Genomic DNA, 20399 nt, shown 5'->3' with positions numbered 1-20399 from the left:
ATATTCGAGGCAGGGACGCCAAAGCCAACAGGATCACAAAGGGTCGGGGACCCTTGCTGGCAGAGCTAACCTTCCTCCCTGGGGACACTTAGGACTCACCCAGCGACCCTGGACCTTATCTACAAAAGCACAAAAGATGGGCTGTTAGCTCAGGATTTGCAAAGCGTCATGCAGGGCAGCAGGAGATCCCACTGCTCCTACACCCAGAGCCTTGGCGGCCTCTGCAAATCCCTCCCATTCAGTTACAGCACTCGATTCCCAGCCTCTCTGCTTGCTCACAATTATTTATTGTGTTGGGTTTGTTTTCTGTTTTCCAGGCAAAACAGGAAACAGTTTTGTCTGAGTTTCCTTGCTTTGAATGCCGGTGAAGTGTGTCTATGGCTGCATGTGAGGGAAATGAGATGCACCTCTCATAATACTGAAACCAAATCCAAGTTTCCCACAGTCAAAGCCTACTAAAAATGCAGTTTCTTTCCAGCAATGAGAAGACCTTGAAGACAGTGTGTGTGCCGTGAATCAGAGCAGATTTGCCTCACTGCAAGCTTCCCAGCACGGGTTTGTAGAAGACAGCTCAAGGTGCTTCCAGCCAGGGAGCCACCGGCAGCACCGAGGTACTAAGGTTTAGTGCGTTACCAGCAGGAAGGTGGCTTCAGCAAATACATTTAATCCTGCAATTGCCCAGGGCTAGAGAGGAGCACCCAGGCAGTGCCTGCACCGCAGCTGACCGACGGCGATTTGCCCAGCTGCTCAGTGGCCCTTGAGTTTTTCCCCATTGCTGCCACTGGAACCGCATTTCAGGGCATCTCCACCGCCAAATCAATTCACTTTGCTCAGGTGCACAGCACTGCAGCAATTCATAGCAGGGAGACCAGAACCAGGCCTCCATGCACCAAGGACTAAAGGTTCGATAACCCAAACCCTAGCATTGCCATGATAGCTTTTTTCTTCCTGAGGCTCCTAATTATTATTGCTCTTATTATTTTAATTGACCTCTGAGAAAAGAGCAGTGTCAAAACAGGAGCTCAGGTTACCGAAGTTATTATCCTGTTGTGTACAATGAGTGATTATTTAATATATATATATAAACTCTTTATTTTGCAAAGGCAGCAGTTCAATAAATAATTAATGTTTCTTAATCCTGTAGCTATTTCTCTCGCTGTAAAAAATTAATTGGTTTTCCATCATCTGTTTCCCTCTAACCTGGAGGTATCTGGCAAAGCGTTCGTGCCCCTGCTTAAACATGCTCCTTGTAATCTTTGTCATGCCCATGGTACAGAATCTGGGGGATAAACAAACTAATCAGAGATATTAGAGGCACCTCCAGGAAGATTTAGTCATCGCAACACTTTGCGCTTATGCAGCATCCATCTGTCTGGGAATAATTAAGCCTCTCAACCCCTGATGAGGTAAATGCTGTGCTCATTGGTGTGCAGACTGGTAAACAGAGTCACAGAGAGGTTACATGGTTTGCCCCAGACCACACAGTAAGTCAATGGCACTGCCAAAAAGGGAAGATTTCCCCAATTTCTGTGTCACTATGAGGCCACATCACCTCTGAGACGTGCTGAAAACTCAGGGGTGAATGTGAAGGGGCTGCAGTTTGTCCACCAGCTCCAGGAAGCACCTGGTATTAACAGTATTAACACTTAACTTCTTGGGAACGCCGCATGTGGACATAGGCGAAAGGCAGAATGGCTGGCTCTTAGGTTGCAAATGCTTTTACACCCCCAAGTGACAAAAAGTAGCTGAGTTGTAGAAAGGGGGACTAACTCAGAGTTCCTGGCAAGCCCATACTGGATTAAATGCTTACTTCTGCTCTGTGTGCTGGTCATGCACAGACGACCTGGCCCGCAACCTGCCTTCCATACGGTGGGGACACAGCCAGGGACAGGGGGCTCAGTTGGGAACACAGCACCAGAACCCCCTTCCCAGGGCTACCAAGGCCACACTGGGGTTGTCACATCCCCTAATCACCCCCACCAGCCCCATCTGCCGCCTGGGGCTTAATTGTGCTTCACATGTGCAGCCTGTTGCTGCCTAATCCTCTGCTTCTTAGCCCCTGGCCTGCCTCACAGCAACCTCTGGCACTGCCACATCCACCACCAGCAGGGAACAACAGCGAGAAGGTAATTTTTACTGAATGACAGGCATATTTAAGACAAAAGTTTAGAGAAAAAGTTATTTCACAGGAGGGAAACAGGACTTGCTCTCACTGCCTGCCAATTTCTTTCAATGCTCCAGGGCTGCCCTCAATCTCAGTCTGTTCCCCAAAGCATTTCTGGTCCCTGTTCTTCTTCTGTAAATGCTATCATCCTTCTGATCTGCTGTATCTTCCAGCTTTCACCCCTTTGGCCTCAAACTTTGCAGGCTGATGAGGGAAATGAGAAGCCCTTAAAGCTTCTCAGCAGCCTCCCTAACAACCTTCAAGTGTTTGCTGAAGGGTGGCTTTGAGACATTCGGTTTTCTCCCAGCTTATTTCTTCTCTACAAAGCTTCTCAGCTGCTGGCAGATGCAGTTCACCAGGAGAGCACGCGGCATTCATGAATCCTCCCTGCATTGCCCGTGACAGCAAAGCTCTGCCTGAAGCTCCTGCCTTCCCCTTGAGTGCGTCCTCGCAGGTTGTGAGGCTGGTGTGATGTAGCAATGAGCTACTGCCCCCATTTAGCAGGGAAAAACGTGGAACTGCAGAGGGAAACAATAACTGCCAGCGAGCTGGGAAATGTGACTTTTGTACCAAATAGTTGATGTCCTGGCTATTTTCCATATACTGCGGAGAGCTATGCTTTTGGGTCTGGTGGCCTGTGTGTCTTAGTCACTGTTGTTGGCTGAAATGGCCATCGCTGCTGTCGTTTCATCAGTGTCGTGGAGATAAAAAGCGGCATGAAAGATGCTATTTCAGGCTCCTGTGGTCTTGCATTAACCATTGTTCTTGCTCCCATCTCTCATGGGAGAGCAGGGAGAGATGCTGCCTGCGTGGGCTGAGGACAGGAGCTTGCTTTGCTGCCTGGGGGACTCTCAATCACTGTTCATGCACAGAGCGTGCCTGAAAGAGTTAACTGATGGGAAATGAGAGCCAGTTCAGCCTAGGGGAGCTAGCAAGTACAAGCACTTTCCTAATATGAAGCTTTGTTTAATTACGTCTGATGAAGGCTTCGGTGGGAGCCATCACTGCCATTGCATTTTCTGGAGCAAATTCCTTCCCTTTGATTTGTAATCTGCTAACATCCCTACCGGCCAATCTTGTACAAACAGCCCTACAGGCTGTAAAATCAAATGGAAAATGTGGGCTCACATGGCACAGCTAGAGTCTGAGCTGTAAGGGTGTGACAGGGGAGGCCGGGAGGTTAGAAGGTAAAAATTCATGCTTGAAACCATCTCCACACATGTCCAGACTGAGCTCTCACAGATGTCTAGAGATCAGGTCCCAGCACCCTGGAGCAGCTTGCCAGATGCTTGTCACAAATTCATAGAATCGTGGAATGGCTTGGATAGGAAAGGATAAAGGCCATCAAGTTCCAGAGTCCTGCCATGGGCAGGGACACCTCCCACCAGATCAGGTTGCCCAGGGCCCCATCCAGCCTGGCCTTGAACACCTCCAGAGATGGGGCATCCACAGCTTCTCTGGGCAACCTCTAAATGGGGGGTGTAAAATTCAGCTGGACGCTCCCAGTGTCCCCAAGCCCCCTGGGAACACTGTATTGCAAGCACAGTTTCCTCTTGAGAGATCTTTGCAATGCTGAATTGGGAGGGGCTGAGGCTGGTGCATAGCACATAGGTGATGGCAGAAGCATCTATCACATGGGATGAGCATCCTCTGTCAGGAATGTATTAGGGAGATGCATGCCCTGAAAGAAAATGTACACAGTTCTGAAGTGTAAACAAAGTTCTGAAAGAAAATGTACACAGATGTTTAAAAAAAAATCTTTAAGTACAACAACCCCCATCCACCCTGTTGCAGATAGCTTTGAAACCGGTGTGCAGTTAACTGGTTAATATAGACAAATGATTTTACAGTCAGAAGCGAATGTAATGATTACCTAGGCCAGCTTCTTGCTAAATCCAGTTCAGAAAAGAATAGATATTAGTTCCTACATCAAGCCATTACCATTGGGTTCATTTATAATACCACATTTGAAGAGAAGCCTTGTCTGGAAAACTAACAAAAAAATGCCTCATTCTACATGAACTCTTGATCCAGTGGTTAATTACTTTATCTATTACCACTTACATCTTACTGCTAGTCCCACTTTGCTCTGTGTCCTCAAGAGACTCGGATCATGATCCTGCACTATGTAACCCACAGAGACGGCAGCATTTCCCGGTAGGAGCCGAGAGATCACAGCATCATTCCCCACGGGAAAACAGGTCTAGGAAACCTCACTGAGACACAGACTGCATAGAATCATCCCGGATATATTTATATATTAAAAGGTAGCAGAAATGACACATGATAGTATAAATAACTGCATTTACTCATTACTCGTACTTTGCCTTTGGAATTTTCTTCTTTTATTGCTGTTTTACAGTAGTAGCAGTAGCAGTTATAGTAGGAGCAGTAATACTACAGAGCATCTATCTAATTACACTTCAGTTTAATTATCACCCTTCCTCATGGCTCCATTCTAATGAGGTCTTAGGGTTGTTACTGCTGATGAAGAACTGGCTCTAGAGGTGTTATCTGCTTCTCACCTGAATAAAAGCCATTCCAGGCAGAGACCAGAGAGGGCCCTTGAAAGGGAGGTGTACAGCCTCTCTCTGCATTGCACACAAAACAATCCAGATTGTGAAATGCCTTTTGGAAAGGCATATTAAAAAAAAATTAAACAGCCACAGGGCACCCAGGTTGGTGGATGGGTTCCAGAAACATTAGGTCATACATTAATTTTTTTTTTTCCTCTCTCCCAAAATACTCTCCGGCACTTTTCCAGCAATTATCAAAAGTCACTTTTTATAGAGAGGGTGTCTTCTACAGCACAGCCCTCCAGATTCTCTTCCATTGGCTTTGTTCTCCTCTGATTTCAAAGCTTTTCTTTCTTTATTTATTTTACATTAAGGTGGAATGTCTCTAAAGGCAGGAAATCAGTTTTCCCTCTAGATCACCCCTGCTTAAACCAAAACGAACACCCCTAAGGTCCGTATGCTACTACCTGAACAAATTATCCTCCCTGGGAGCAGGGCAGAGACCTTGCTATGCTTGCTTGGCTTGTGCTGTGGCCTCTGCCACTTAGGGCTTGTTTTCTGTTGACATCCTACAGGCTAAATAGCAAGTGGGGTAGAACCTCCTCCTTCTCATCTAAATAATTATTCCCCTGGAAAAACATAGACACAATTAATAGTCATTGCGATGCATTACTACACTGAACAAAAATCTATTACAGATGCAGAGCAATGCCATCGCTTTCAGTCCAGATAGCGTTGCTGAATGCTGCCTGGCCCAGGAGCCGGTCGTGCTGTGCTTTAGCATCTGCCTCCAGTCTGGAAATCGAGGGAGGTGAAGCGGCTTAACAAGGGCTGTAGGAATCGGTGGCAGAATTTGGGGGAAAACCACCAATAACAGGGTGGCTGAAGAGCTCAGGCAGCAGGGTCTGCACTGGGGTAGCACAGCAGGCTCAATGGTTTTCTCTGGTGCATGGGAGCAATTCTGAGCAGCAGTCCCACCTTTGGGTTGTTCATGAAGCATCATGTCCCTGGAGCTGCGATGCAAATGGCAGGGTGACCTCATTCATCCCTGACATGGAACGAAGTTTACAGACCAAACTGTCGCTGTGTGTCTGCTACTTGCATAGTTTGGTTTCAGAACTTCTAAAGTCAACTAAATATCGGGGGCAAAGTCTTGTGCATAGTCTTAATCCAAGCTTCTAAGCAGCACTCCTGCTGAGTTTTCTTTAATGACTGATTATAAGAAAGAGGAGGATTGCTCTTACAATATCTGCTGTTGACTCTAGTGCTGCAAGATCTGCAGACTGGTTAAATACATGTCTAGCTATAAACATCCACTTCAACCCCGATATTGACAGTGTTGTACCCAAACGTTTTCTAGGAATTCTGGCAATGACAGAAAGCGGGGATGGAGAGCAACCTTGAATCACCTTCTAACCTACCTGTGCCCTCAAGATGCAAAGGCAGAGACAACTCCATCTAATCCATGTTTGATGCTTGTCTTTCCTATTCTTAAATGGCTCAAATTCCTTATTTCCGTAAGGAATCTGTTCTGCTTTTTAAATTATGTTTAGATGTTTCCTAAGGGTCAGCCTGATCCCCTTCACTACAATTCAACTACGCTCCTTACTCATCCTATTGAGGCTGAAGAGAAGCTATTTCACTGCCTCACTTTAATATTTTGCATGGCTTTTACCTCTCTCCCTCTCTCTCCCCAAGCTCCCTTTTCTCAACTGAGCAACCCTGTCTTACTTGGTCTTCCCTCAGATTTCAAGTTTTCTAGGCTGCTCATCAATCCTGCTGCTTATTGTGTTGCATAAAGCAGATGGATGATTGTCCTCAATCCACAAATTGAAATTCTTTTAAATCTAAGTAGATAATTGAAGCTTGTTGGATCAATAGCCCACGATGATCTAACATATTGACTATAGATAGCTATCTGAGCAGTAATGGGTTAGTCATCAACGCATAAATATAAGGGCAGTCGCTTGTGGCCAGAGTCAACCTGGGCTTACAACACCCACATCCAGGACAGCTACACACGTAATTTGGGCTCCTGCTGACTCTGCAAGCACTTGCCTGATGATGGGGGCTGAATCAAACCCAGGCAAACCCCCATTACTCTCCTTAGCTTTGACTAGAGACCAAATACGAATTATGCATTTATATCATCCATCACAGAAGACTGTCATAGGGGGATGAGACAAAAGCTTTGGATTCTCCCATTTTTTATATAGCACTATGCCTCTCCCTTAGCAGGGCATTAGAAAGCTTTTTTCCCCTCACCGTGCAACTGCTGTTGCCTAAAATAACTGAGGTGGTCGGAATTACTGCCTCTCTCTCTGATGTCTACAAAGAGAGCCTAAGTCCTGAGGCTGAGCAGGGTGGGATGAACCTGGGTACCACTGAGTGCAATGGGATTTGGGCATGCTTTCACACCCAGCAACAAACTTCTCCAAAAGTTCCTGCTACTTCCATCTTTAGTCCAGGCTGTATTACCCGTCAAGCACCTTTCCACAAGAGCTGTGTTGCATACTTAAAACATCTAATCCAGGAGCTTACAAGCCACAGGGTATCTTCTGCCACCTTAAGTAGGCGGTGAGACATGGGAATCTGAACACAACCCAAATAGCCTGAGATATATCTTATACCATGATGTGGATTTAAAAGGAAAAAAAAAAAAAGAATATATTAGCACACAAAATATTAAGTCATTCGTATTTTCTGCAATTAATTTATCTGTCATCAATGGACTCATAAACTATTTGACTCTGTGACAGCTTGGAAAGAGAAGATGCCAACTTTTCCTGCAGGTGTGCATCTGGTTGGGAAGACATCAGCGATTGTACGTGCAGGGAGGGAGGATGATAGGAGGGAAACAGAGGGGTTGTGAAATAAGATGGGAGTGAAAGTGTTGGCAAAAATGCTGGCTAGCTGCATTTGTCCTCCTTAAAGATGGGAAGAAAGGTTTGAGAAGCCCTCGGTTTCAAACAGCCTTCCCAAAAGTAGGTTGAGGGCCCCTTAATGCACAGTTTTATTGATCTGGCTTCAGGCAATGAACCCATAAAAAGAGGCCAGGACACTATAGAAATGGTTTAGCACATTTCCCATATTCAGTGTGATACTTAAAATATGTATTTAGCACCAGAGATCTGGTACTTACATGCCAGTGTGATCATAAATCCTCCTGATTTCACTAGGAGGTAATTTCCTTTATGTTTTTTGCGTATCTGCTCTTCAGAGCTTCTCCCTTGGCACTTATGTGTGTACCTCCACACTGAGCCTATTTAACGGCCATGAACAAAAAGGCTTTGGGGCTTGGGAGATTTGGAAAATGACACAAGTGAAGACAGATTTGATGATTCCTGGTAACGATCAAGTGCCAGTGGAGATGGGTGTTACAAAAACCAGGCAGAGCTATGAGTGAGCACCCCATCTCCCACCAGGCTGGGCACAGAAGAAATAACCCCGGGATATCACTGGGTTAGCATATCTCAGGGGTTTTCTCTGGACTGTAGCACCATGGCTTGGAGGAGAGACCTGAGCATCACTTGGGGCTCTGGGAACTGCCCCCCCCAACCCTTTTGGGTTCATTAACAGAATGAAGCTCTGGGTGGGTAAGTCACAAAACAGCAGCACTGGCAAGGGAAACGTCCCAAAGCAGGGTTTGGGTCTGGTTTTAAATACAGCATTTTGTATTCCCCCCCCACACACACACACGCACCTCTCTGGAGGATCCAATGTTTCACCCCTTGATTTCTGTTTTTAAATAATCTGGTGCCAGATAATGTTGATCCCCGAGAGTCTGAGATACTTTTGCATTCCAATGGTATAAAGGTTTTCTCCTCTCTCCTTGTGCAAAAAGTGAAATGAAATAAAATAAAATAATAAATAATAAAAAGGTGGGTTGGGGAGGAGAAAGCAAAGCTATTACAGCCACAAAAACAAATAACCCATGTGGAAAAGTTCTGATTTGAAAACTCTGTCAAGAGGAAGAACAGGTAATGGGTCTCAAAGGATAAAGGAAAACTAGTAGTGAGCCAGAGTCCTGGCTAGCTTTTTGCCCATCTTTTGGCAGAAAATGGAGAAAGGTAAAAGTAAGGGACTACACTGTCGTTTGGGTACCAGAATGGGAAAATGGGAAAAATCTGCAGTGACAAACCAATTAGAGGTTGGACTTATGAGATAATGAGTGTGCTTAATTCCTGCTGAAGCCCAAGCACAGCTGAGGAAGCTGCAGGCTGCGAGCTGAGACATTTAAAGCGAATCAGTCTGCCCAACAAGCTGGCTGTACTGTGCATTCAGTATTAGACGCGTTGCTGTATTACAGATTTGTTGCCCCCTCACACACACAAAGCTTAATTTTTATGTGTTATATGATTTTCCATCCTTCTGGGCCAGAAAAGAGCGGGGTGTGCGGGCAGCCAGCCTCCTGCTGCGCTCGAGTCCCACCTTTGTCTGTGTTTGTTACCAGGTGCGACGCTGTCCCAGCTCTTATCGCAGCATGCGGAGACATCTAATGGCCCCATAACACACTGCAGACAATTAATTGTAGCGCACAGCATCTTGCCAGCATGCCTGAGCAGTGACCTGGGGCTGCCACCTCTGCAGAGCTCAGCCAGTCCCACCGGCAGCAATGCAAGCAAGGCGTGAGCTTCGTGCCAGCCGCCACGATGGACTCTGTGACAGGTAACTTGTCACCAGCACGCCCACCTCGAAACTCAAGAAGAAAACGTGTCCTGGGTTGCAGAGGTTTTGAGTCAAATCCCTGTTAGTTGTTGCTCTGCATCACAATTGCAATGCTTGTATCCGCTCACGCAACATGCAGTAAGTTGGAGGGGTGATGGAGCGATGCTCGCTGTGGATATAAAGGTGAATCCTTGATTTTGTGTGGCAAAACCCGGGTGGAAAGTGTGAGCGTTTCCCACTGACTGCTGAAATCTGCAGTGAAATGTTTTACTCAGCATGCTCAGCTCTAGCGGCACAACCCACCCCTGGAAAGGAATTAAATAAAAATGGGGGGAAAGGGGAAGAGCAAAGAACCAACGCAAGGAATTTTACTCCACAAATACGGAAACGTCTCGAACGTGCCACTGGCGTGTTGCAGCAGACAGCTTAAGCTGAGAGAGAATTCTTTGGCAGTGACATCAATCCAGCAGTAAGTAATGCATTTTCTAGGGCTGAAATTCAAGTTAAGGTCTCTTCGGTGAGTGGAGTGATTGAATGGTATTTATAAAAAAAAAAAAAAGAAACCAACAAATGAGACTCCTTTTGTTAGGCTCTCATTTGCCCGTAATTTAAAAGTTGTTTTTTTCCCTTTTTTTAACTACTTGAACTGTGCCACATGTACTGAAGTCTGCTAGAACTGCCTGGAACTTGGCCTTCTTTAGAACTTGCCACCTAATCCCACACGTCTAGAAGTCGACAATAATGTTTTTGGATGCTGAGTGACTAATCCAGACTTTGAGGATCTTGGGCCCATTCACATTCACCCCTTCCGCCAACATGCTGGGACCCAGCAGAAGCCACAGGCCCTCTGAATGCTGGGGAAGGAGAGCAAGAAAAGGACAATTCTGAGCTGTGCATCCTGGAGAAATATGGCCCAGAACAAACTTTTTGTCCAGTAAATCGTGCAGCTTTCAGCAGTCAGTGGTTTATAGCCTCACTAAGCCAAAACCTGCCTCTGTTTAATAACCCCTAGCGAATCTCTCCTCCAGAAATTGTCGCCTTTTTTTCATTCTATAATATATATATATTTAAATAGAAATTGCCATAATTTTATGAGGGAGTTCTCACTGCCTATGAATTTAAAACTAGCCTGGATAATGCTCTGGTGAAAAAGCAGTAAAAATAGTTTTGTACCATCAAGGGAAGGGCTTAAAAGTTTATTTTATTGCTGAGTGACTGGAGTTAGGCAAAACCCATCCCCAAAGGTTTCATTGCTGGTGATGCAGCTGTAGGGATTGCCAAATACATACTCAACAGAAGACTAGTTTTCTAAAAATAGTGATTAGATCGTTAACTCTGTCTCTCTCTTGATCCAAATTAAGTCTGAGGACAGATCTGGAGCTGGTCTGAAGGGAGGGGGTGCCGCTGAACTTAGCACTTCCCACCAGCTCTGTCCCCTCGTATTCTATGGACCAGGGCTTAGGTGAGGCCTGCAGCGACCAGTGCAGTGACACCACCAGATATCCATCTTGAAATAAGGTTTGGTTTAGGCCAAGGCACTGCTACACACTGGGGGAAAATGGGGAGAGCCTCAAACTTGGGCTGTTTTGGTGCAAATTCACGCATAGGATACTGTGTTTTTGTACAGTCTGCCATGCCTGGCTGCACAGGAGTGAGCAGAGTCTGCCTCTTGCTGGTAAAAGGGATTTTATCTCATGTAGCTGTTTGCAAATGAGATGTTTAATTGAAGCTGGTTGGAAATGAGATCGTTGCTGGTTGTCTTGACTGCAGCAAAGGGAGATAAAGAGGGAGGTCAAGCCGGCAGCTCATCCCTGCTCTTACAGACATGTCTCTGTGGCCAGGGTGAGCTAATCCCTGGTGCTGCTCACCGGGTTTCACTTCTCTGTGGGTGGCTGCATGTGGAAGGAGATGGTTTCGAGGTGGTCTGCAGCTGGACTGATTGGGCTGTGAGATGGCTGCTGGACTAAGAAGGGCTACAGAGGGTGCTGGAGGCTCTTCCTGAGCATCTCCAGTTCCACGTGAGCTTGACTTCTGAGAGATGTGAGTGCTGGCTACTGAAGTCTTCTGACCTTGCAAACAATGCCAGAAAAATGTGTAATTGTGTCTGAGCGCGAGAGGATGGTTTTGCAGGAAAGAGGGTTGTGGAGGGATGATCCAGACACAGTGCGGCATCTGTCCTTGGGGAGGGGAGGTGCACCGCTGGGATGATCTCTCCCAGACATGATCCTTCAGGTCCAGGTTGGAGCACTCCGTGGGACAAGATGTAGAAGAAGTTTCCATAGCTGAGCTGCAACCCACTCCCGAGGCACCTTATCTTCATCTCTAATTGTCTCTATTCACATGCAATCAAAAATAGAGGGATTTGGGATTAGATCTGCTCTGATGTTACCCCAGGCAAAACAGTGGCTGGGCGCAGTGTTTATTTTGGGTCTTTATGCCCTGGCAGAGGAAGAGGTTGCAATGTAAAGTGGGTGCGATGTAAAGCACGTCGCAGTTTCATGTTGTGGCTGGGCTTTGCTTGATGAGCGCAGAAAGCAAGGAACTGCAGATGAAGTCTCCTGTCTTGCCTCCCCGCCTTGCTGGTGACCACTATAAATTTAAAGCCCAATAAAATTAAATGCTGGGGAAAAAAAAGTTACAATAACACCGCCAGGATTAGACCAAAAGAAAACACGTGCCAGAGGAAAACCCCATTTAGAAATCAACCGCCACTAAATAATTCATCTCTCTCCCACAGACCCCATTATCCTGCCTCGTGCTTCAGTGACTTCACCATGTTGGTTTATAGCGTCGTCTGGAAAAAAAGGGGGTGGGGGGAGAAACGTTGCTTAAAAAGTAAGTCAGAGGCTCCAACATGTGTTCTTGGCGGGCTGAATTCAAGATGAGGGTTTTAGACTTCCCGTGGGAGCTCCCTTTCACAGCTCTCCCCTAATCCTCTGGAAATCGCCTGTTCCCTACAGCTGTCGGTGCGCCAGATAAACTATTTGTTCAATTATTCTTGGCCGAGATGGCGCGGGCTGCCTCAAAGCTGCCGGCCCCATCGCTCGGCCCACTTCAATCGCCTTTGGAGGAGCCCGAGCCTGTTTGAAGGCCACCGTCCTCCTCGCAAGACTGTCCCCGCTCCCGCCCCCGCGTCCTTTTTATCTCGCCACGACACCCCCAGGGCAGCCAGCGATGCTCCCGCAGGGACGGACAGGGAAGGCGGCTCCGGTGTCGGAGCGCCTGGGCGAGAAAATAATTACAAATGAAAGAGAGATTAGCAGAAGCTGTTGCAACAAATGCTCCCGAAATGGTTTCTGGAGCACCGGCGGTGGCTTCTAACGGGAGAAGTCAGCTGCAGCTGCCGTCCCTATGGCAATGCAGAGAAACACGGGCCCCGCTGGGACCCCGGTATGAAAGCCTAAGACCCGACAAACCACAGCTCGGGGGACGAGGTGACGGACCGGGACAGCTTCACGTCATGCAAATGGACCGGTAATTAATGCAATTTTTTTCACATTTGTCTCTCTCCCTTCCGCCTCCATCCCCCAGGCTCGGCTTTTGCAGAAATGTTCAAACCCATCTAATAAATGGCTCGCAGCTGCTGAAAGATGGCTCTTGCCTGGTGCTGGGAATTGCTCCAGGTTCACCTTGCGAGGGGTCCAAGCCTCTCCAAGGCGGCCGCACAATCTCCCTGTGATTTGTCATGGCTCTGGGTAGGGCTTGTACCAGTTTGCCAAAACTCTTCCCATTTAACCATCAGATCAGGACAACGCATCACCAATAGCTGGAGATGTCAGTTGTACAGGACATGCAGGGATGGTCTTTGATGGTCTTTGTATGAGATCATATATAGTTGATACTTCATAGAGAGAGCTCCTGGCAAGTCATTCCTACTGAGAACAAGGCTAAAAGCATCCCATACTTCTCCCCAAGCACGACTTGGCCCAGCCAGGTGGGTATATCTGATGGAGTCGAGGTGTGAAATGGGTAGGCATAGCTTGCACTGCAAGAGAGCGGGTGATGAAGTTGCACTTTCCTCAACCACGTGGTGGTGGAGGAGCTGCCTCAGTCCTCCCGTGGAACCCTAAAAGAGAAAATAGAAACTCTCTGCCTGTGCCTGCTTCTTTGCAGACAGGAGGTGAGTGATAAATGAAAGCTGTCAAAAGTGGCAATTCCCAACTTTGATCAGCATGCCATTTATATATATATATATATATATATACATTTATTTATTTATTGTATTTTCCCAAAGAAATCCAAGTTCAGGACTAACTGTGGTGCCTAGTACTTCTGGAAAAGGGAGGGAGGAGTTACTTGGGGAGCAGCACACAGACAAATGGGTCTGCTGTATACCAGGCTGTTCATTACCAGTCTCCTGGGGGGGTTGACTCAGGGAGCCCCTGGAGGCAGAGGCAGTGGGGCCACTTAAGGGGACAGGAAAGTCACTGGGATGGATGCAGTGCTGGTAATTGCTGGGAATCTAAATGGGGGAAATGGGCTGGCAGCATGCTTTGGTGGCTTGCAGGGAAATGATGCAAAACAAAGCAGGAAGAGCACAGATCTGGAAGAGCCACCCCAGCTGAGCATCCCTTTGTTGTTCTTGTTGATAATTCGGAGCCTCACGGCTCAGGCAAAACCCTCTTTGAGTGAGGAGCTGGGAGCAAAGGGTCCTTTTCACCAGCAGAAAGCAGGTCCCTAAGCTTTGCTACAGCCTCTTCCCCAGGCTCAGAATCAGGGGACCGTCAGGATGGAGAGCAATCCTGCCCGTCTGCAGGCAGAGCAGGACCAGAGGGCAAGCAGGAGACCAAGATGAAGACAGCATCCTTGTCTTCTGCTGGCCGTCCGTCCTGGCACCTCATGCTGACCAAAGGGAATTAAGAGTTGTGTTTTGCTTAGGGCTGATGAACACCGATAGCATTTTATCACCAGCTCTAACGCCATAGGCAGCAGAAAGAGTATTGGCTTTTGGCCTGGAGATACGGGCAAGCCCTTCCTTGATATTGCATCAAGGCATGGTCAAAGCCTGCTCATCCCACAGGATTAGGAGATGTTAGCATCGCCTTTTCCCTCCTCTGTTTCCACAGGTGAGCAGGACATGGAGCCTCACCACGTCTGCATCCCTCTCCCTACCGGCTGCAGCCCCGTGCCTTGCGCTAAGCACCGCGAGTCCCTGGGCTCGACCGTGGCCCCCTGTCACCCCGCACCCACCACCCCCAGCTGCTCCCCGCGTCCCCCCAAGCCTCACGGATGGCTCTGGAAGCCCTGAGTCAAAACACCATTAGCGTGGCATCTCCCCACTGTCCAACCCCGGCCCCCTGGCCCCCTGCCCCAACCGAAACGGCGAGGACAGGCCGGCGCTGCGGCATCCCTCTGGCACTTTGATGCGCCCGCCCACGCTCGCTGGGGACAGCTGGGCCGTGCCACAATCCCCTCGGCCCTTTGGGCTAAGCCAACGTTTTAAAATAGTCGTGTGTGTGTGTGTGTGTGTGTGTCCCAGCCCGACGGTGACAACTGCGCAATTATTTTAGATGCTGTTTACGGACTTGTGGAGTAACCGGAGCCCGCGGGCGGCGTGGAGGAATGGGAGGCGGTAGGCAAGGCGGCTGGGGGCGAGGGGGGCAGACCCGAGTGGGTTTCAGCCTAATTAGCAGCCCCCTTGGTTCTCACAGGGGCAGCTGAGAGTGGTGGAAAACCCATTAATGCATGCCAAAGTGGCAGCACCAAAGACTTTTATCCATGTTGTTGGCTGAGCCCGTCTGTGTCTTGGCCCTTAACTTTCAAAGAAATAGATTTTTTTTTTTCAGTTTTAGAAAAAAAACACAGTTCCACACCACCCTAAAGTCATCCTCGGTAAAACTGTGCGTAACCTGGAGTCTGCAAGCAGGGACCGACTGTTCATTATCTCCCATCCAAAAAAAAAAGTAGGCAATATGATTTGAGATTCACCGCTAGGCAAGTTCAGACCCCAGAAGGGAGTTTGGCATTTGCAGGAGGGTTTGACTGCCTTCCCATTAATTTTGGGGCTGAGCAACAGCCCAGGGCACCTCCTCGCTGGAGAAGCGCTGCGCTGCGCTCCAGAGATGAACTGGGACAGGGATGGGGACGGAGACTGCGCGGTGCTCCCCTCGTGCCTCAGTTTCCCCACCAGCAAAAGAGGGGAGCGCTGTTCCCAAAATCGAGGAGCCTCCCGGGGGCGTGGGGCCGGCTCCACGGGTGGAAACACGGCGAGGCGAGGCGAGGCGATCTGCGGGCCCCCAGCACCACCTACCGGTCCCGAATGGGGCCGAGGGTCCGTGCCCCCAAGGAACCCCCCGGGCACGGCTCTGGGGGGGCTGCCTGGGATGTCCCTAAGGAGGGAGGTTTTGCTCTCGTCCCCCCCGCCGCGGGTACGGGTTTGGATAAAATGTAATTTGGTGGGTTGAGCAGAGCGCTGAAATTGGCCTAAATTAGAAATGTTTGCTCAGGAGGGCTGGGGAGGAGGAAAATAGCAGGCAAAGAACCGTAGCCCGTGATAAATATTGGAAAGAAGCGAAAGTAAATATCGGTATTAACAATGACACTTCCCAAATTTAATTAAAAACAGCGAAGAGCTCGGTGTCAAAGTGCCAAAGCGACGTGCTGATGCTCCCTGTCTTTTCAGATGAAACCGAAGATGCTGCCAGCCCCTCGCACCTGCAGCTCCCGAAGGGCTTCCCCACCAGCCAGCAAAGTTTGGGCCAGCCCCAGGTGTTCAGCACCAGCAGAACCCCGAGCAAATGCCGCTTTTCGCACTTTTTCTGCGTGATCGGGGAGGTGACATTCCTCCCTCCGCCACCGAGGTGTGCCCTTGCTCCACTCACTGCTGAATGGCAGCTTGAAGGAGGGGGGAAAAAACCCAAAGCCCTCTGGGAGGTTTTATTTTGTTTTATTTTATTTTTATTTATTTTATTTTATTTTATTTTATTTTTTTTATTTTTTTATTTTTTATTTTTTATTTTTATTTTTTTTTATTTTATTTTTATTTTATTTTTATTTTATTTTATTATTTCTGGGTTGGGTTGGGTTTTATTTGTGTGGGTTTTTTTGCTGTGCCCTTCCTCTCCCTGCACCAGCTCCCCTGAGCCCACTCAAAGGGCCTGTAAAAAAAAATATTACAATGTATTTTGCCAGGAAGTGCTGCCACTGTGCAAAGCATGACCTGTGCAGCTGGAACATGGGGCAGCATCTCTTCGCTCTCCTGCCTTTTTTGCTCCATGTCAGCCGTCAGTTATTTTTTCACTTTGCTTGTCCAATGTTAAAATTTCCCATGGAGTTTTGCCTGCTCTGTGCTCCCTTCTCCATGTGATCTCTTCCGCCTCCGTCACCTCTCTCTGTATTTCCCTTTGTGCCATCTCTCTCTCTCTTTTCTTGCTCTCCACCTTCACTTTCCCTTATATTTCTTTTGCCTGACCACACTGTTTTATTTCTAGTGATTTTGCTGTCCCTTTTTAATTGCTTAGCATTTTCCAAGCACTGTGCAGTGCTGGCATCCAGCTGGGATGGATGCGGCTGGAATCCCACTGTGGCTGAGCTCTCCCCACTTTTATTTAATCCCAGTCCCCTCTTGCCTGTATTTACCCAGAAAGGGGCTCAGATCTGTTTCGGGTGGGAACCTTTGGGGTTTGCTTCACTTGCATCAATTTTCTTGGCCAAGTTCTGCCCCAAAGCAATCCCTTCTCAGCGTGTTTTCTCTCTGGCCGTGCACGGATCCTGTTCGCTGTCCGCAGCTGCGCTTTGGCGTGCCTTTGTGGGCCGGCCTTGGGAAGCTGCTGCAGATGTGCTGTCTCGGATTTATTCATTCTCTCCTTTTGCCATCTGGCAAACTTCTTGCTAGACATCTTTGCGAGGGAACAGGGTGTTTGTCAGAACCAGGTCACGTTTCACGCACAGCCCAAGGAGCCCCTTGCCATCTCCTTCGGTAACTCCCAGCCCGCACCTCCTTGGGGCACTTTCCACTCCCCAAATTTCACACCCTGCCTGGGGACTGGAGCCACCCGAGGTGAGGTGTAAATTGTGCTCGTGGCAGCTTGGAGGCAGCCGCAGGACTTTGGCATCCCTGCAAAGCCGTGCGTGGGCTCAGCACACAAATGGCTCCGAGCTCTGGAGTTTTGAGCAGGAGACGAAGCATTGCTTATTCCTTAGCGTTATCCATCAGCCTGCTTTCACTGCTGCCCAGAATTTCAAATCCAAAGCTGTCCGCCCCTCGCCACGATGCCTGAAATATTGTTCTCGGGTTGTGATGATCAATTTTGGGATTGCTGCTGCAGTACTGGCTTATCCTGCACTGCAGCAGCAGCAGCAGATTTCCAGACCCTTCCTGCCTGGTGCGTAACTCCGCGATCGGCTCGGGGAGAGAAAAACACTTCAAGTGAATGAACTTCTACCGGAGGCAAGATGCCTGAATGAGACAGTGACTTTGGAGTCTCATTTTCCTCCTCAATTTTAATTTGGCTATCAAAGATATTAATGGACCATCTGGATATATTATTAGCGCTTCTACACAAGTTAATGAGATGAGAGGGTGCTCTGAAGGGATGCACACAGCCTATAGGGAAGGCTGATGTGACAGATCCGTTTCATAGTTATATGCGGGATGTGAATCCTTTCTGAGGGGCCAAGTCAGGTTTTGGGGGATTTAAAAGCAGGAGGCATGCAGCTATTTTCCTGGAGATATGTTGCCCACGGTGGGTGCTACGCTGCACAGCACCCGCTCATTTAGGTGGGGTTTGTGTGCACCCATAACACTTCTGCACAGGTGAAAGGAGTACAAGATGTAATTACCTACTGCGGCTGGAACAACATCGATGACCCGGGGGGGGAACCATGAAAGTGTCTATGTCTGGGCGGGTGTGCCATGCAGCTCTCCAGACCACTTTCCAGTTTCCCCACATCCTAAAGTCTCAGCCAAGCCACGCAGCTCACCTCTGGCTGTGCGTCCGTGTGGCAGGGGGCTTGCACCCGTCCCCTGTGCCAGCACACGGAAACGAGGGAACTCATTTCCTGGCTATAACGCTCCGCACTTCCCCCATTTCTCCGAGCAATTAATTCTGATCCCTTTCCAAGCTATTTTGTACATCCTGGACTAGGAATCATGAATTTGTGCCAGGACTGGTTTCACGTCAAGGTAACAAAGTTTGGGCGAGCTGCCGATCAGGACTCGAGCCCTGGCTTGTTTCTGCTGCCTGTGACATGCAGCGGGGTCACCCCAAGTCCCACCTTGGGTGGGAGCCCCACGTCTGTGGCTGGTGAGAAGCCAAAATCTGGACGCAGGCTGGATGAGGTCCAGCCTTTATGTGTGATTTCAAGGTCATTGAAGGAGCTGCGAAGGTTTTAAGGGGTTGCTGAACATTAGCGGAGGTATAGCTGTAAATTAGCTGACTTTTTGTCTGTGTTTTACTAGGAAATGGTTGCTGTGAACCATGGGGAAGTTGAAGAGGTTGAACACATTCAGATTCAGACTAGCCACCTGCTCAGGGATGGTGTTTGCCACCATAAATACGCACGCAGAGGTTTCCTATTTCCTTATAGTAAAATCCACCCCCCACAGGCACCATGGTTTCGTTCTGCAAATATTTTGCAGTGCAAATTTCCTGGTATACAAGGAACACCAGCAACAGGCAGCAGAGCATTCGCTAAGGGCACATTTCAATTTCAGAGTCAGGTTTCTGCCCGAGTAGCTAAACTGAGCCCTCTGAGATGAGGGGAGCCGTGGGATTTATAAACCCAGTCTAGCAACCTGGAATTTCATTGTCAATGGAAGAGCAATGCAAATTTTTGCACAGCACTTTTGGTGCTTCATTTACAATTCTGGACACCCTGTGGTTTTTTTTGTTTGTTTGGTTTTGTTTGTTTGTTTCATAAACTTGCTCAGGAGAACTGCACCTCCCCAGCTAAGTAATTAGTTACATTTCCAGGCCCTCCACATCACACTCATTTTCCTCTCATTAGTTGCTCAGCCTCCCTTTCAGGTGCAGGGCTTTGGGGATAAACCTAAAGACCCCCATGTGTCTGCTGCAGAGATGATGTAAAAGGGTCCTGATCCTTAACCCATTTTATTCTGATTTATTCCAGGCTCACAGGACTGGAGTTAAAATGGCAGCAGGTTCCTAGGGCATCCATGAAAAAAAATTAATGGAGGAGCTACGTAGCTGGAGCAGAGAAATGCCTGCAGCTTGGCTTTTCTCTATGGAAAATGTGAGTCGCCCACCTGAACGAACATGCAGAGCTCGGGCATCCAACCCCAATGCCGCAGCAGCTGTCAGGACGAGAAGCTGATAAAATCAGCGGGGAGAGGATGCCTGCAGGATGCTTTCTTCCTCCCCCGACTCCAGCAGCACGCACCTCTAGAAGAGGGGAGCGAAGATGAATTAACGGGGCGTTATTTTTACAAGAAGACGCCTGTTTAAAAAAACAGCACAAGATGGGGTGAGCGAATAGATTTGGTTTTAATAAATGCCCCACTTGGAAAAAGAAAAAAGAAAAAAAAAAGTGCCAGGGGATAGCTAGACAGTGCTTCTAACTGCGAAGTCATTTATGAAATGCAGTGGATATATTTAAAAATGTGCCCGGACAGTACGACTCGGCTTTCTCACTACAAATTCCCTGCGGCAGGTGTATTTGCTGCCGGTGATGTAAGTACCTGAGCTGCTCCATAAAAGTGAGTTAAACCAAGGGCTGGCGGGGCTATAGCACAGAAGGCTCTGTCAGTGCTTCTGTTACAAATAGCGATAATAATGCTTACCTCTCTCCCAAGGGTGTCGTGGGGGTTAATTATTTAACATTTGTAAAGCACTTGCAGGGCTGGAGATGAAAGTGGAAAGTATTATTAAGAATAAACTACATTTTATAGGAGGTCTGGTCAGAAAATTGCGTTCGGAGTTGAAATATGGGTTATGATCGCGGATCCCTGGAGGAGCATCTATCACAACCTGGGACGCAGGGAAAATGAAGTACACAGAAGCCGTGAAGCTGTTTGGTGGGTCCCCCCTCAATGTCCCAGCATTTTGGGGGCTGTGAAAGGGGGAGGGGGGAGGGATGGGGTGGGAGGGGGT

At 48.2% G+C, this 20399-nt stretch overlaps 1 long non-coding RNA gene across 1 annotated transcript; it reads left to right on the top strand.

The window, feature by feature from the left end:
• The first annotated feature begins 2045 nt into the window (after nt 1–2045).
• Nucleotides 2046–20331, top strand: LOC125182761 (uncharacterized). Its single transcript, XR_007163275.2, has 4 exons — nt 2046–2126; nt 9134–9817; nt 15971–16148; nt 19420–20331. It is a non-coding gene; the product is annotated as an uncharacterized lncRNA (long non-coding RNA).
• Nucleotides 20332–20399: the final 68 nt, after the last annotated feature.

Source organism: Anser cygnoides, chromosome 21 (assembly GCF_040182565.1).
Source record: "Anser cygnoides isolate HZ-2024a breed goose chromosome 21, Taihu_goose_T2T_genome, whole genome shotgun sequence".
NCBI classification, from domain to species: domain Eukaryota; kingdom Metazoa; phylum Chordata; class Aves; order Anseriformes; family Anatidae; genus Anser; species Anser cygnoides.
This window is presented reverse-complemented; position numbering and strand designations above follow the sequence as displayed.